We start from the raw sequence: 13,480 nt of genomic DNA, 5'->3' as shown, positions 1-13,480 counted from the left end.
TAACCTTACACTTAATAATAAATCTAGATTAGAGTTATTAACTAATTTATGGCTTTATAAGGACACGGAAGAAGAATAATCTAAAATAATAGATAAGGAAGTTAAGCAGACACTAATACCTTACCTATAGTTTAAAGATAAAAAAAGTAATCTTTACTAATAGAGTAAACGTATAGAAATACTTAGATAAACTACTAATTTAACTATAAAATAGAGATATATTATTATTATCTATAATAATCTTACTATTATTCTCTATACCACTAGAAGCTTACAATAAACGCCGACTAGAAATTATTATAAAGGAAGATAGATAATAGGTAGATTATAGATATATATAATAAGACCCTAGTAAAAACTTCTATAATAAGAACCTAGATTATTTATAAAAGTACTACCTAGACCACTAAAACCCGTGGCACTTAAATATCTAATAGATTAAATATAGACATAACTAGTGCCTAACCTACTATAGAGCTAAGGAGCTATATAGAGGTAAATAACTACTAAATAAATAATAATACTATTAGGAATAGTATAATTACCTAATTAATAAATGTAATAAATATCTATAAAATAAGTAAGAAAGGTTATACTTCCTAAATATAAATAACGTATAAAATATAGTAACTAGTATACTCTATAATAGAATATGCACTTAAGATAGATAGTAAACTTACTTAAATATTAATTATAGTAGACACTAGGATAATAAGCGTATCTATAGATTTAGTAAAAACCCTAACTAACTAAGAATAGTTATTAATATTTATATGGAAATAAGTATAGTATAGAAAGGTAAAGCTTCTAAAGAGAAACTATAGTAGAAGAATAACTATAGTAGAAGAAGAGAAGGGTAGGAGTAAAAGAAATAATAAAAAAGGGAATATAGACTACCTAGCTCCTAAGAATATATTAAATCTAGAAAGGGTAGCTAATCCTAAATAGGTTAAGGTTAGTTCTTAGGTAAGACTTACTAAGGGAAGGAAGAAGGGGTTCTTATTAATATAGAAGTATCTTATAAAGTGTAATAAGTTAATAAGGGAGGCCTAAGTGAATCTAAATAATAGATTAAAACTTAGGTTAAATATAAGTATAAAGGTTTATTCTTATATTTCTATATAGGGATCTTGCTTAGTTGCTTAGGAGCCCTAAATAACTAAGTAGGTTATATAATAACTCTTAGCTACTTAGTTATTTAGGAACCCTAAGTAGCTAAGTAAGTTACATAACTACTATCTAAGTAACTTAGCGCGTCCTTATCTTATTATAATCCTAGTTATTGCATCTTCTACCTTTATAAGCGCCCGAACTTCCCTACCGTTATCTAGTTTATAATAGAATAGTTCTTTTTTAGACTAAATCCTAGCCCCTAAGGCCTAAGAAACCCTTAAAGACTTATAGATAGGTAAGGAGATGCTATTAGAGAGTTAAATACTATTAATAGTAAGGTATTAATTAAGCTACTAGTTTAGCTTAAGGAAACATAGATTAAGGCACTATTAGATTTAGGTATATTAGAAAACTTTATATCCTAAGAAGTAGCACTATAAGTAGGACTCTAGCTAATACTTAAGGATAAAGCTTATCCTATCTATATTATAAATAGAAGTTAAATGCCAAATATACTATATATTACTTATAAAGTTACTACTATACTTTAGATCTATAGATATAGGGAGATAATTATACTTAATATACTAGATAGATCTAGGCATAATATTATATTAGGATTACCCTAGTTAAGGAAGCATAACCTATATATTAATTAGGGTTTAAGAATGCTATTCTTAGAACACTATAAATATGTATTATAAGCTAAGCCTACGCGATAATAAAGATTAATAGTAGATAAGAGTATTATTAATAATATAAACTTATAATAGGAAGTTAAAAAATAGAAATTACCCTTAGTAGATGCTAGTAGGAACTACTAGGTTATAAAGTATAAGAAGAAGGAAGAAAGTATACTCTTAGAAGTACCTAGAGAGTATAAAGTATAGATATATATATTTATAGAGAAGGAAGAAAAGGTAAACCTACTAGAATATTAATCCTAGAATTATATAATTAACTTAGAAGAAGGGAAGACACTACCCTTTAGACTACTATATAGTAAAATAGGAGAAGAACTCTAAAAAGAATATAAATTTATTAAGATAAACCTAGTAAAAGGATATATTAGACTATTAAAGTTACTAGTAGTAAGTCCCTTTATGTTTATTAAGAAGAAGGATAGATTAGATAGACTATATATTAACTACTAAGTAATTAATAATATAATAATTAAAAATAGATACCTATTACCTAATATCTTAGAACTTAGAGATAGACTCTTAAGAGTAAAAGTCTTTATAATAATAGACTTAAGAGATGGATACTACCTAATTAGAATAAAGAAAGGTAAAGAATAGAAGATAGTATTTTAATTATACTATAAACTCTTTAAGTACCTAGTAATACCTTTTAGACTTACTAACGCTAGTAACCTTTTAGGTATTTATTAATAATATACTTTATAAATATTTAGATATATTTATTATTATATATATAAATAATATTCTTATCTTTTCTAAGAATAAATCTAACTATACTAAGTATGTATAGATAGTACTAAAAGCACTAGATAAGGTATACTTAAGGATTAAACTTAAGAAATGCTAATTTAATATTAAATAACTTAAATTTCTTAGATATATTATTACTATAAAAGGAATTAAAATAGCACTAAGTAAGATAGAGAGTATTAGAAATTAGCCTATACTAAAAACTATAAAAATATCTAAGAATTCTTAGAATTCTATAGATTTAATTAATAGTTTATTAAAGATTACGTAAAAGTTATAATACCACTAATAAACCTTACTAGAAAGGACATACCTTTTAAGTAGATAGATAAGTATAGAATATTATTCTAACTCCTTAAAATAGTATATATTATAGAACTAGTTCTTATTTATTTTAGGAGTAATAAACTACTATAATTTAAAACTAACATAAGTAATCTTATACTAGGAGTATACATAAAATAAGAATAAAATAGTAAATAGCACCTAATAGCCTACTACTTATGCAAATTTAATAATATAGAAATATAGTATAATATATATAATAAAGAACTCTATGCTATTATTAAAGCCTTAAAACACTAGAGAATCTATACTCTTAGCTATTTAACGCTAGAAATCTATATAGATTATAAAAACCTACTTAGGTTTATAATAATAAAGGAACTAATACTATAATAATAAAGATAGTTATAGACCACTAAATAGTATAAGTTTAAAATTATCTATATAGTAGGAAAAGAAAATAGACGAGTAGATATACTTAGTAGATAAATAATCTAGTAGGAGAAAAGGTTAAGACCTACTTAGTAATTCTTTATAAAAATAAAAATAGATCTCTTAAACTAATAGTAGAACTTAATTAACTTTTAGTTATAAACTAAAAAGTACTAAAGTAACTATAAACTAAGATTATTAGATAATACCATAATAACCTAATATATAGACACCTAGGTATCACAAAAATATTAGAATTAATTTAGAGGAACTATACGTTTAAGGGAATTAAGAAAGCTGTAATAGCGTATATCTATAAATATATAGACTACTAGAAAAACAAATATAGCACATACCTTAAGTATAGAGAAATATAACTAATTAAGATACTAATAGTACCTTTTAAAGACATTACTATAGACTTTATTACTAGAATACTAGACTTAATTAACCTAGCCACGAAAACCTTATATAATAGCATTTTAGTAATTATATATTAATTTATAAGCTATATTAAATTAATTCTATATCTAAAGAATATAATAGCTAAAGAGACTAGCTTATCTCTTTTAAGATAAGTAGGTTAGACACTATGGTATTCTAAAAATAATTATTAGTAATAGAGATAAACTCTTTATATTAAACTTCTAGATAATATTTATAGTACTTATTAGAATAAAATAAAAACTATCCATAGTATATTATCCATAGACGGATAGAAAAATAGAAAGAATAAATTAAACTATAGAAATATATCTATAAATATACTATAATAAATAGAAAAATAACTAGGTTTTACTACTACCTATGGCACAATTGGCACATAATAATAAGGTATTAATAGTAATAAGGTAAACACCTTACTACGCTATATATAGAAAATATCTAAATCTCTTTAACTAATGACTACCAATAAATATTAACGTAAAAGAAGCCATAGATATAGTAAATAATATAAAAAAATATATAATAAACTCTAAGAAAACCTTAAGAAAGCTTAATAGCAAAGTATTTTATATATAAACTAGAAATAAAAAATGGCACCTTAGCTAAAGAAGGGGATAAAGTATATCTACTTATAAAGAATCTTTAAACTTAGAAGAAAAAATATAAAAACTAGACTATATTAAGGTTAGACTATTTTACGTTTCTAAATAAATATCGCTAGTAAACTATAGATTGGAATTACTACTAGATATAAAGATATACCTAGTATTCTATATATTACTATTAGAACTAGTAGACCCTAAGACACTAGTTAAAACTATCTTCTATTATAGAGCTAAAGAAGAAACTAAATTTAAAGTTAAAAGTATTATATATATAAGAACCTATAAAGGAATCTAATAGTACCTTATTAAGTAGAAAGGATACCCTAATAGTAAAAATACTTAGGAACTAAGAAGTAATCTAGATAACTATTAATAAAAGGTTAAAGAATATAAGTAAAACCTTTAGAACCCTATTATATAATAAAGAGGGTAAGGACGTACCTAGCCACTAGATATAGGAGGAATATTTTTCTAGAAATTAGAAGAAAGATTATCTATTACTAACTAGATAGAGGGATAAAGCTCTGTAGAATTAGTAGGCTAAGTAGACTAAATAGAATCTTTATCTAACTCTACTAATGCTACGCTTTCTACTATAATAACTTTACTAGTATACTTCTTATTCTATAATAACTACTTCTTTAACTAATCCTCTTTTACTTAAGCTGCGTATATAGCTTTAAAAGTAGTATTCTACTCCTTTTATACTTTATCTAATTACGCTTCTAACTTCTTCTTCTTAGTAACTAACTATAAGAACTTATTCTAAGTAATAGTAATATTATACTTTAAACCTTACTTCTAATACTTACTATACTTTCCTAAACTAATATAGACCTTATAAACATAGGCGTATAACTAATAGAATAAATATTTTAACACTATAATAATACTATAGTTTTTAATAGTAAAAATAAGGTTATGGCGATACTTTATAGAATAATAGTTAGTAGGTATAATTCTTTAGGGCGAAGAATAAGAAGGGGAGGGATAATATTATAAACTAGATAATAGTAGGGAAGTTTAGGCACTTATAAAGATAGAAGATATAATAACTAGGATTATAATAAGATAAGGACGCACTAAGTTACTTAGATAGTAGTTACGTAACTTACTTAGCTACTTAGAATTCCTAAATAACTAAGTAGCTAAGAGTTATTATATAACCTACTTAGTTATTTAGGGCTCCTAAGTAACTAAGTAAGATCCCTATATAGAAATATAAGGATAAACCTTTATACTTATATTTAACCTAAGTTTTAATCTATTATTTAGATTTACTTAGGCCTCCCTTATTAACTTATTACACTTTATAAGATACTTCTATATTAATAAGAACCCCTTTTTCCTCCCCTTAGTAAGTCTTACCTAAGAACTAACCTTAACCTATTTAGGACTAGCTACCCTTTCTAGATTTAATAAAATCCCTTAATTCTAACTAGTAATAGTATTATTTCTAGGCGTAGCTAGCCTCTACTATATTCTTAGAAGAGTGTACCATCTACTATTTCTAACTAGGCTAGTACCTCTTTATTTCTATATAGTAGATCGTGCTTTTCTACTATTTCTAGTAATATTAGATATCCTATTACGCTAGGGTCTATTAAAGTCTTTACTTAGAATTCTCTAATTATAATCTACTTTATTATTTATAGTTTTATAGTGCCTTTAGCTTCTACCCTATAAGCCTTTAGAATGCCTTTACTAGCTTAGCTCCCCTACCTAGTAGTATACTAGTTTTTTAACCTTTTTTATTCTTTATTATATATACCTTTATAGTGGTATTATTTATATAGTAGATAGTTAGTCCTTAGTTATTAGAGTACTATTCTAAAGGGGTTTAATACCTTCTCCCTTAGATATTATATTTTAGACCTTACTTCTAAGGTATCCCTTAGGTACTCTATTATTACTCTCCTCTATTATTAGCTTACTATAAGTATATATAGGCGTTTAGATTTCTTACCTATTTCTTTATACTACTAATAGTCTATTATTATATATATTCCTAGTATAGTATAAACTTATAGTTTAGATCTAATAGATCTATTACTATAGATTCCTTCTTACTAAGGTATCTAAGGTACTTCTACCTTCTATAGTCTATTTATTCTTAGGTTCCTATATAGTCTATATTTTTTTACTTTAGACACGTGTCTGCGTATTTATATTATAGGGCTTTATTATATTAGTTAGGGCCCTTAGGCTAATTATCTATTAAGTATTTCTAGTTCTAATAGATAGGGTAGTTATCTATATAGTATACTTTTTATACTAGGGGCCTATAGTCCCTTTTCTAGACGTTAAATTAGTATATATAATAATTTCTATCTTTATACTTATTTTCGTCTAACCTATAGTATTCCCTATCTCCTAGGTTTTCTTATATCTAGCTCTTTTTATTTTAGTAGTAGGAATAGTCTATTATATAGTATTACTAGAACTCCTTTATTATAATCCTGTAGGAGAATAGTAGACAGATAAAGACGACTAATAGGGTAGAGCTAATAGGGCTAGGGGCTAATATATTATAGAATACTAAGGAACTAGAAAGGTTAAGTTAGTAAGTATATAACTATAATCCTGCTAAGATAATAGGATCCTAGGAGTAGAAGGACTTAGTAGGAATAAAAGAGCTACTCTTAGGCTAGGACTATACTCCCTAGGAATAGAGGTTAGTAAGGAATTATAAGGACTAGGAAGAATAGTATATAGTTAAGGATAGCTCCTAAGTATTTCCTATTCTTTATAGTTAATTCTTTATAGTTAAAATTAGAGTATATCTTCTACACTAAGATCTATTAGTCTTCTTATATAATTATTACCTTACCTTTTATAGTAAGGTTAGGATATTCTCTTACTCTATTATTATTTATCTACTCTCGTCTACTAAATACCCACAAGGTCTAACCTAGGTTAGGTATATGGAAACCCCTTATAACACTTTAACTACCTAAAGATATAAAACGCGATAATAACACTAACTAGCTTATAAGCGTTAAGGGTAGCTCCTAGAAGCTCTACCTCTAGACCTATAACTAGTACAGCTATAGTTATAGCTAACTAGGCTAATTAGATTTAATAACTCTAAGAGTAACTAGTATAATTAATAGAATAGTTCTAGGAATAGGTAATAGTTACTACCCTAGTTAAAGGAACGTTTAAAGTCCTAGAACTCTTTAATAGAGACTAAGAAAAGTTAAAACTATTCCTTACTAATATAGAGCTATATAATTACTCTTATAAAGCTACTATAGGTAAAGAATAAGACCGAATATTAGCTATAGGAATGCATATAGTAGGATAGGCTACTAGGTAGATATAACCCCTAGTAGATAACTATATAGAAAATAAAGATAATATTAAGAAATATTAGGAGAACACTAAACTAGTCTTTAAGGATTAGAAGTTATTCTAGGAATAGATAACTATTATGTTTAGTAAAGTTAATAAAGTAAAGTAGGCTAAATAATAGATCTAAAGGCTAAAATAGACTATATTAATAGGTAAGTATACCTTATTATTTAAATAACTCTAAGCTAAAATAGACTAGGATAATATACTACTCTAATTAGTATTCTATAATAGTCTAAAAGAGTTAGTAAAAGACGGCCTTATATACTATATAGAACCTAATAATCTAGAAGTACTAATAGAACTAGCTATATATATAGATAACTACCTACACAAACGAAACTAGGAAAAGTAGAAAGTAACTAGGCCTATATACTACTAGAAAGCTAATACCTAAAAGAGGCACAACTATAGGGATAAATAGAATAAGGATAGTAATATAATTATAGGGGATAAAGTATAAACTAAGAAGGAACGCACCCTATAGTAAAAGAAGTAGAATAAGGTCTACTAATAATGCTTTAAGGATAAGGCTTACCTAAGCTATAGGAAGTAAGAGTATTTTAAAGCTAACTACCCTAACTATAAGGAGTAAGGTAAAAGAGCTAATATAATTAGAATAGTAATAGTAACGCTATAACCTAAGATACTAGAATTAGGCAAAGTCCCTAATAATACTATAATACTAGATTCTAAGGAGGAATCTTAGAAAACCTAACTAACTAATCCTAAGGGGTATCTAGATAAAGATAGCTACTAAGTTACTAAGGGAGGTATAGTAGTATATAGGGTAACTAAGTAGTAATACTAGGTCTATAGGGAACTTAGGCACTAAGCTAGGTAATACTATATAAGAATAAAGATTATAGGACTAGATATACACTAAATATATAAATAGGTAGTAACCTATTAGGGGAAACTATAGAACCCTACCTAGTAACTTAAAATAATTAACGTATATATATAGAAGGAGTTCTAGTAATACTATATAATAGACTATTTCTACTACTAGAATAGAAGGAACTAGGTATAAGAAAACCTAGGGGATAGGGAATACTATAGGTTAGATAAAAATAAGTGCAAAGATAGGAACTATTATATATACTAATTTAACGTCTAGAAAAGGGACTATAGGCCCCTAGTATAGGAAGTATACTATATAGATAACTACCCTATCTATTAGAATTAGAAACACTTAATAGGTAATTAGCCTAAAGGCCCTAACTAATATAATAAAACCCTATAATATAAATGCGTAGACATATATCTAAAGTAAAAGGATATAGACTACGTAGGAACCTAAAAATAGATAGACTATAGAAAATAAGAATACCTTAGATACCTTAGTAAGAAGAAATCTATAGTAATAGATTTATTAGATCTAAACTACAAGTTTATACTATACTAGGAATATATAATAACGGACTATTAGTAGTATAAAGAAATAGGTAAGGAATCTAAATGCCTACGTATACTTATGGCAAACTAATAATAGAGGAGAGTAATAATAGAGTGCCTAAGGGACGCTTTAGAAGTAAGGTCTAAAGTATAATACCTAAGGGGGAAGATATTAAATCCCTTTAGAATAGTACTCTAATAACTAAGAACTAACTACCTACTATATAAATAATACCACTATAAAGGCACATATAATAAAAAATAGAAATAATTAAAAAACTAGTATACTACTAAGTAGGGAGCTAAGCTAGTGTAGGCATTCTAAAGGCTTATAGGGCAGAAGCTAAAGGTACTATAAAACTATAGATAATAAAATAAATTATAATTAGAGAATTCTAAGTAAAAGCTTTAATAGACCCTAGTATAATAGAATATTTAATATTACTAGAAATAGTAGAAAAATACGATCTACTATATAGAAATAAAGAGGTACTAGCCTAGTTAGAAATAGTAGATAGTACACTTTCCTAAGAATATAGTAGAGGCTGGCTACACCTAGAAATAACGCTACTACCTATTAGAATTAAGGGATTCGAAAGCTAATATAGCTTTATAATAATGGACTTAGGAAGCCTAGAAGCCATTATAGAATATAACTAGCTAGTTATATATAACCCTAATATAGATTAGGTAAAAAAGACTATAAAGAGTTAAGGAGTAACCTTAAAGGTTACTAGAGCCTAATATACTAAGTAGGTGTAACCTATAACCTTAGAAGCTCTAAATAAGTAGGTTAAAAGATAAACTTAGGGAATCTTAGCTATCTAGATAGCTAAGATCCTAAAAGAAAACCCTAGATAAGTAAGAATTATCTAGATATAACACTTAGATCTCTAAGAAAGAATAAAAAAGATAATAATTCTACTAGAGTATAAGAAGTATATAGAACTCTTTAAAGAAATTAAGGGAGAAGAACTCCCTAACTACTAGGAATAGAATTATAAGATACTACTAGAAGAAGGTATAAAACTATAACTAGAATAGCTAAGGCTAATATCTATAGATTAAGAATAGGAACTAAGGGAGTACTTATAGAAAAACCTAGTAAGAGGTTATATCTAGAATAGTTAGAGCCCTATAGCGTTCCCTATCCTATAGGTACCTAAAAAGAATAGTAAGCTATAACTCTATATAGACTATAGATAGCTAAATAACGCTACTATTAAGAACTAGTACCCCCTACTACTAATAATAGAGCTAATAGATAGGCTCTATAGAACTAAATAGTTTACTAAATTTAATATATATAATAGATATTATTATATATAGATAGCTAAAGGCTATAAGTAGAAAACTATATTTAGGACCTAGTTTAGTCTCTATAAATATATAGTTATACCTTTTAGACTAATAAATACGCCTATAATATTTTAGGCCGTAGTAAATAAGGCACTATATAAATACTTAGATATATTCTATATAGCCTATCTTAATAATATACTTATCTATTCTAGTAGAACGCTAGAAGAATATATAGAATATATAAAGAAGGTACTTAAGAAAATAAAGAAGTATAAATTACTCCTATATCTAGATAAATATAAGTTTTACGTTATAAAAATAGAGTACCTAGAATTTATTATTTTAAGGGAAGGAGTGTCTATAGACCTTAAGAAGATAGCTACTATATAGGAATAGCTAGTTCTTAAGTTAGTAAAGAATATCTAGTCCTTTCTAGGGTTTACTAACTTCTACTAGAAGTTTATTAAGGATTATTCTAAGATAACGGCACCCCTAACTAATCTTATAAAGAAAAAGAATAATAAAGCTATCTAGCTAATTACTAGGAGGCCTCTAGAGGTATTTAAGAAGCTAAAAGAAATATTCCTTATAGTACCTCTACTCTAGATATTTAACCTAAGAAAACCTATAAGGGTAGAAATAGATGCATCTAACTACGTAATAGGAGTAATCCTCTTATAGCTAGATAGAGATAAGAAGTAGAGACTAGTATTCTACTATTTATAAAAGTTCTTAGAAGTAGAACTTAATTATAATATTTATAATAAGGAACTACTAGGGGTAGTAGATACCTTTAAATAATAGGAAGCTTAACTTATAGAAGTGCACTTTAAAACTAAGGTATAAATAGACTACTAAAACCTTACTAGCTTTATATTAACTAAGAAGCTTAATAGATAATAAGTATAATAGGTAGAGTTTCTAGTAAACTTTAATTTTACTATCTACTATTAACCTAAAACACTTAACGGCGCTGTAGACGCCTTAAGTAAAAGATTAGACCTAATAGAGGATAAGGCTAACCTCTATAATACTATATTATAAGCGCGTAAAGATAGAACGCTAGAGTATAACTAACTAAAAATTAAAGCTTAAGCGGCCTCTTTCTAGTATATAGGACTAGAGGTATATAATTTATAAGACTACTCCTAGCTCTCTAAGGAATAAAGAGAAGAGTATAATCTATTCTAAAATAATTTTAATAAAACCTAGAGGGACCACTAATAAAGGATAATTATTAGAGACTAATACGCACCTATCTTAATTAGGAAGCTTTATAAATCTAAGAAATAGGGACACCTAGGTATTAAAGAAATAATGCGTTATATTATAAATAAATATGCTATCCTAAAACTTAAGCAAAAGGTTATAAAGGAAATAAGTAACTATTTAGCCTATTATAAGAATAAGCCTAAGAGATATAAGCCTTATAGACTCCTATAACTACTACTATTAGTAGAAAAGCCATAGTAAAGTGTAATAATAGATTTTATAGTAAAACTCCTAAGATTACTATAACTAGGAATAAAACGCATATGCAATACTATTATAGTTATAGTAGATTAACTTATAAAAGCTACTAAGTTTAGGCTAATAGAAGAATCTATATTAGTAGAAGAACTAGTATATAAGATAGATAATACGCTATTTATAGAATATAGCCTACCTAAAGAATTTATTATAGACTATAATAAACTCTTTATATCTAAATACTAGAATACGTTTACTATAATACTAGGTATATATAGGAAACTCTTAACGAGCTTCTACCCCTAGATAGATAGATAAATAGAATAAATAAACTAGATACTAGAATAGTACCTTTAGTTCTATATTAATAAATAGTAGAATAACTAGGTAGAACTCTTACCTATAGCGTAATTAGTATATAATAGCTCTAAGTTAGGCTTAATAGGGTACTCTCCACACTATACTAACTATAGATATAAACTAATTATTTATTAGAATTCTAGAGATGTAGAAAGTCTTTCTATAGGAGCTTATAATAAAGCTTAGAAAATAAAGGAACTTTATAAAATCCTATATAAAAGAATTATATAAAAATCCTCTTAGCATCTAAAAACGCAAATAAATAAAGGATTAAGGGACTAACCTTTAAGAAGGGGATAAAGTTTTCCTATTATAAAAAAATCTAAAAACTAAAAGGTAAAGTAAAAAACTAGATTACCTATAGGTAGGCCCCTTTAAAATATAAAAAGTTAAGAGACTAGTTATAAATAAATTACTTCTACCTATAGGTACTAAAATATATAATACCTTCTATAAAAACCTCCTAGAACTAGTACCGCTAGATACTCTAGTTAAGACCTAGCTAGAACTAGAAGATAATAAGTATAAAGTTAAGGATATTAAGGACCTAAAAATAGTTAAAGGTTAGTAGAGATACCTAGTTAAATAAAAAGGATAGCTAGAATAGTATAATATATAGGAGCTAATAAGAAACCTTATAAACTATAGGGAATTACTAAGGAACTTCTAGGACTACTAGAAGAATAAGCGTTAAAACCTAGTAGGAGAAAATTAGATAAAAAACTAGAAAGGTTAAAGAAGAAAGAATTAGCCTATAACTAGCCTAGGTTAGTTAAAGGTAAGAATAGTAATAGAGTAAATAAAGCATTAGTAACCTTACTTTTTAGAATTTTCCCTTTAAGACTCTCTATTATATTAGCTACGTAAGTATTATATATAGTAAAGGCTTACTCCTCCTCCTCTACCTAAGTAATCTTAAAGTAAAGACGAGTAACCTTAGCCTCTATAAAAAGAAGTATAAGCTTTTTCTAATACTTTTTAGACTAAACGCGCTCCTACTCTTTCTTAGAAACCTAAAGGCTATACTCTATATAAATAGTAATATACGTAGTATACTCCCCTATTAAAGTGTCTATAAAATACTTTAGAATCTTTTCCTTTATATAACACTTATACTTTACTAGTATTTCTAGGCTATGTAAGTGCACTCTATTAGTATAGACATAGTGCTAGTTAGTTAATAATTATTTTAGTACCTTAGGTATAGTTAGGGAAGCTAGGGAGAGGTTATAACACTATAGGAGTGCTAGGGAAGACGCC

Source organism: Didymosphaeria variabile, assembly GCF_027946475.1.
Source record: "Didymosphaeria variabile strain IMI 356815 chromosome Unknown scaffold_4, whole genome shotgun sequence".
Classification (NCBI taxonomy): domain Eukaryota; kingdom Fungi; phylum Ascomycota; class Dothideomycetes; order Pleosporales; family Didymosphaeriaceae; genus Didymosphaeria; species Didymosphaeria variabile.
This window is presented reverse-complemented; position numbering follows the sequence as displayed.